The sequence below is a fragment of the Rhinopithecus bieti genome, unplaced genomic scaffold (genome assembly GCF_001698545.2).
Source record: "Rhinopithecus bieti isolate Rb0 unplaced genomic scaffold, ASM169854v2 scaffold_19966, whole genome shotgun sequence".
NCBI lineage: Eukaryota > Metazoa > Chordata > Mammalia > Primates > Cercopithecidae > Rhinopithecus > Rhinopithecus bieti.
The window spans coordinates 2,234,545-2,240,514 of record NW_016809923.1 but is presented as its reverse complement, the minus strand read 5'-3'; positions in this window follow the sequence as shown (position 1 = coordinate 2,240,514).

Here is a 5,970-nt window from a genome sequence, read left to right as displayed (position 1 = left end):
TTTTTTTTTTGAGACAGAATCTTGCTCTGTGGCCCAGGCTGGAGTGTAATGGAGTGATCTCAGCTTACTACAACCTCTGCCTCTCAGGTTCAAGCGATTCTCCTGCTTCAGTCTCCTGAGTAGCTGGGATTACAGGCACGTGCCACCATGCCCAGCTAATTTTTGTATTTTTAGTAGAGATGGGGTTTCACCATGTTGGCCAGGCTGGTCTTGAACTCCTGACCTCAAGTGATCCACCTGCTTTGGCCTCCCAAAGTGCTGAGATTACAGGCATGAGCCACCGTGCCTGGCCATAAAAGACATTTTACCTGTAATCTTCTAAATTGTACCTTTTTGTTCTTCTAAAAACTGAATCTAGAGGAATAAAGCCTCAGGTTTATACACTCATTGTTCCTTATTTCTGGAGCCTCTGCTTTGGCGGCCTGGGTGCAGTTGGCATGACACACTCAATGCCAGTTTGGGGACCATCCCTGTGTGATATCTTGCAAGTGTCCCCCACTACCCTGACCCATCTATAGTTCCACAGTCATGGTGCGGAAGTTGGCAGGAGAGCAAGTGTGGGAAGACACAGTGCAGAGGTAACATTGGTGAGAAGACATCAAGAAGCAGCAGCAACGAGTGGAGGAGAGGCCATGGGAAGACTGGAAAGCCAACGCCATTTAGAGTTCAGTCATGAATTGGATTTGCATATTGATTGACTTGTTTGGACATACACACAATTTTGCTGAGGCCAGAGACAAGATGTAGACCCTGTAGAAGTTATTAAGTTATAGAGGGAGGCACAAAACTTCAGTTTCAAAAGCAACCTTCAAATGTTTGTTTAGCAGTCATTTAATGGTGATTTCATTATGTGTACTTAAATTCTAATAATGGCTTATAAGGGCCTGCTATTAGAGTTGTGTTTGTTTATACTCCATTATATATTCATTATTTGAATAATGACATTAATAGGCAAAAAAGCTATCTGAAAAGGCATTCCACATATTTCTTCTAGAATACCTAAGAAGAGACACTGCCACTGTGGTACAGAAACTGTATGTCAATTCAATTGGCATACAGGGAGTAATTGAATTGACCTGGATCTATGGAATCTTAGGTGAGTACTATAACTTACACCTTATATTCCTAGTCAGAAATACATATATTTTAATTTCTAATTTACAGAGTTTCAAAAATTCAATGGAAGAATATATACGGAGCACCCGGTATACAATTCACATCCAAAAGAAAGCAATCAAATTAGTCCTTAAAATAGAAATTGATACCCAAAGCCCAAATCTGGCACACAGATGAGTTTCCTTTACTCACAAATTGGTTGTCAAGGGTTCAAAATTGAGAGGGAATTTACATTTAAAACTCCAGTTTTCCAGTTTCTCTCGACAAAAATCACAATGTCTGACAACATCATATTTCCAATGGCAGCAGTTTGAGTCAGTAGTTGCTATCCCTTTAGTGCAGTCACCAGCTCATTAGAGTTCCAGCCTTATTTTACCAGGAACCTCCTTGACTCCTTTCTTGGTTTGCTTCATTCATTCTGATCACCTGCCTGGACTCAGTAGTTCTTGAGATTGGGAACTCTACTCCAAGACTCCTGTTACATTTATCCAATACAAGATTTTCAGCTATCAACTTAACTCATATAAAATAAGTTTTATGAAATAAGATGTTGGATGGTGATGGTGATGGCAATCTCTTTGAAAATGTTATTGCCGGGCATGGTGGCTCACTCCCGTAATCCCAGCACTTTGGAGGCCGAGGCAGGTGGCTCATTTGAGGCCAGGAGATCAAGACCATCCTGGCCAACGTGGTGAAACCCTGTCTCTACTAAAAATACAAAAATTAGCTTGCCGTGGTGGTGGGTGCCTGTAATCCCAGCTATTTGGGAGGCTGAGGCAGGAGAATTGCTTGAACCTGGGAGGTGGAGGTTGAAGTGAGCCGAGATCGTGCCATTTCACTCCAGCCTGGGTGACGAGAGCAAAACTCTGTTTCAAAAATAAAATAAAATAAAATAAAATAAAATAAAATTTTATCATATGACCATCAAACAAGGTGCCATGGTGGGTCCCTGCCCTCACTTTTACTGCCTAAGTAGTTAGAGGCAACACTCCAACCTCAGTGTCTCTAAGGGATCTATGGTTGCCATCCAACCAAATAGTTCCCACTCCAACCCCATAAACATGGCCTAAAAAGAGACCCATGAGACCTCCATATTGAGAGAAACCACGGTAATCCCAGCGGATGTTGAGATCCAGGAGAGAAAATAGTAAATGAAAACACAGGACTGACTCCTATTATTTAACTTACAGGCCTCCAATTGTGGAAGATGATTTAGGGATCAGGAATTGTTTTGCAGTATGCCCTAAAGGGACACAGAAGAATTCTTAGGGCTTGCAAAATGTGATTTGAAAGCCATGGATCTAGCCCAGTACCTGTGGTATATAGGGAGTAATTGAATCTCAGGAAGAGAAGGAGCTTGCCCGAATTACAAGAATTAGAACTCAGTTCTCTTGAATCTGTTTGGCAACTTTGCAGGCGCACAGGACTACATTCAGTTGCATCAATGGGATACTAGGAAGTTCAGTTCACCCATCTTGAATGATCAACTAAAAAAAATCATCTAAAATGCAAAACCTTTACAAGAGACATTTCACTGATTTATTTTTCATGACTCCAAGTTTACCATCTGAATTTAAAAGAACTAACTTTTCAAACCAACCAGACTTTCAGGGTTTGAACATATAATTTGATCACGAGACAGAAACAGAATAAGCATGGGTATCCTTGCTTTATAATGTAAAAGAAATCACTAGTACTTGAAACATACTTATTAAGTGAAATGTATTTTTAAAAACTAGTGCTGTTTTTAAAATAAAAGCTGCTAGAGTAATCAATCACATTCCAGATATTTATTTGTCATTTTCCAGCCTGAACATTTGTGCCAAACTTCCTCAGCCTGCAGTGTCCCGGTGGTGATTCATCTAGAGGCAGCAAGTATCTAAGTTAGGACAGTGAAGTAGGCTGTGTTTCCATTTCCTAATCCAAATTATTTTTGTTTCAAAGACTAACTTCTTTTAGATCTCTGGCTAAAATTCATGTCCTCCCTAACCTTATTCTCCTGACCGGGACACTTGCTGCTCAGGGATTTTTCTTTCTCTTTGCTTTGAGGACAATAGCAAGTTCCTATTATATACTAAGTTCCAGAAAGGGCATGATCTGTACCCACTGTCAGATTGCACATCAGGATTCCAGTTTCATGGGCTCTCTCATCCACAGAATGTGAGGATACATTCAGCAAATATTGATTGAGGTCCTCCTACGTTATTCCAGGTACTGTCTAGGAGACTGAGAGGTGAAAAAAAACAAGCTCTCTGCTCAGAGGGGGCTTGTACTTGAATGGAGAATCGGGAACAACCAGAATAAACATAAATCAAAGAATTTCTGATGCTTCTAAGTGCTGTCAAGAAAACAAGATTAAATAATGTGGTTGGAAGTCTCTGACTGTGGCAGAAGCAATATGAAATCCAATGATCAGGGAAATTCCCTCTGAGACAGTGACACCTGAGCTGAAACCAAATGAGAAGGAGACAGCCAAGTGAAAAACTGAGAAAAGATGTTCCAGACCCTGGCACAGAAATAAGTTTGGCCCACACAAAATCCACAGAGGAGACCAGGGTGACTGGAGTTTTGTAGGTGATGAGAGAGCAGTGGGAGACAGGGCCAGAGAGGAGGGCCACTGTGGTGCTTTGCAGTCTTCACAGGAAGGTGGGTAAATTTACTCCCCATGTGCTTCAACTACACATTACCCTGGCTGTTTGTCTTTCTCAAAGGTGTTTCAATCACTGCTATCAAATATTAGACTCCTTAGACAGGTGTTGAGTGAGATACAAGGATGAACAACTCATTTAAGATAAGTACCAAGGAAGATGAGCTTCCTTGGATATGCACGACTTCAATATTGGTTATTCCTAAAAGGCCACCTTGTTTTAGAAATAAAGTCTCATTAAAAAAATAAAATAAAGATTCATGTATAAATGATCAAGGACACTTATACTACATTCTCTGGTATGGGAAAGAAACTATTGGCTTCCGACTGAGGCTATTAATTTCTTGAGAATTAGTTCATTGAAAATAACCATTAAAAAGTAGTTCATTTTATGCATCTAACAGACACCTACAAAAGACCTACTATGTGTCAGACACTGCTCTACAAATGATAACTATTTTAAAACAACAATCAATTCCATGGGGTAAGAAGTGTTATTATCTCCATTTTACATATAAGGAAACTGAAACAGAGAGAACTTATGAAAATTTATCAAAGTTGCATAGCTTATATATTACTGAACTGGGATTCAAACCAGATAGATTCACTTTAACCTCCATTCCCTTACCCACTACAGTGTTGTCCCTAAAATGCGCTGTAGTGAACATGTTCTGTTTACAAGAGTGACAAGTGAGCTATGTTGTGTTTCATTTGAAAGAAAGAAATTTATAACATTGCAAAGTATTGCTTTAATCTTCCGAAGGAAATTAGAGAGCAGCATTGTTTCCTGTGGGTGTACAAAGCACTTGCATATATATTAAAGCATCTTCACTTTTTAATGATCATTTCTCAAATTTGGAAATTTTGTGTAGTACCAGTGGGGTATAAGGAAATTTCATCACATATCTAAAATGTTCCGTTGTGTTCATGGATATCTAAAAGGGTGTTTCAATAAGAAGCCTGTCTCCAAATGGGTAGTAGTTTTTTTAACATACAAATCACTTCTTCATATTCTACTGTTTCATTATGACACTTATTTCAAAAATTCACCTTCTGTAGCATTGACAAAAGTTCCTGGCCCTAAAAATTAATGGCTAGCAAAGATGTTCCGATCTTTGCTTGTCAACAAATAGTAAATATGAAAGAAGGAACATGAGTTGTCAAGCCATTGTGGCATGACCTTACCTTGACTGTACCTCTCTCTTGTTCACACAATACTGATCCTCTATAACCACAGAGCAAAGGGTGGAGTTCTATACCGAGCATCTGTTAAAATGTATACTGTCAATACAATGTTTTAAGTAAGTAAAAAATGGAGTATTAATTAGAAACCAATGGAATAAAATCAGACTGCTCTAGCTTGCCGAAGATGTTACCTGTGTGTCAAAAGAAGTGTTTATGACCAGCATGTTAGTATTGCATGCCAGTAATCTGAGCAGGTGGTCATTAGAGGCTTATGCTAGAAGCCAGATCATTTTCCCCATGAATAGCTTGGTAAGGTCTAAGCACTTATTTCTTCCTGAATTAAAAATTATTCCACTTCAAATTGCCAAGGTACCTGTCCATAATGCCAGGGAGGTGTTTTAGCAGTTCCCCTTCACAGACTGAGAATGATTTACTGCGTTCAGAATTTTTCAATCTGTTTTATTGGATAAACTCAAAATATCTGCTTTATTGGATAAATTCAAAATCTCTGTTAGGTGCCTTCTTTCTTCTTTACAAACAGCATAATTGAAAGCATTGTTTTGGTAGAATGTTCTCAGAAGACCACATTATCACCATTTAAATTAGCCCCAATTCATTTTACATTTGCTTATTTTACTGTTAACTTTCCCAGAACTATTTTTTTTTACAATTAGAACATCTGAATTTTAATTACATTACCATCAAGAAGCTCATTAAAGTCACTTAATTGGCAACATTTCCAAAAAAACCTTAGCTGGGTTTAATATATTTTAAAGAGTTACTGTCAAAGTATAATTTCACCATTACAAACAGCTTGGCAACAACATTTGCATAAAGATCTGTCAGTTTCTGAAAAATGCTCAAATGTTGGGAAAATCAGATTCGTTAAGTCGCCTTTACTGAAACAGTCTAGAAATGGAGAAACTGTCATATGTATTCATCTTTGTAACCCCTGAAGTACCCAGAATACTACTGTGCACAGCATAGGTATTCAATAAATGTTTTCTTAAGGAAATAAGTAA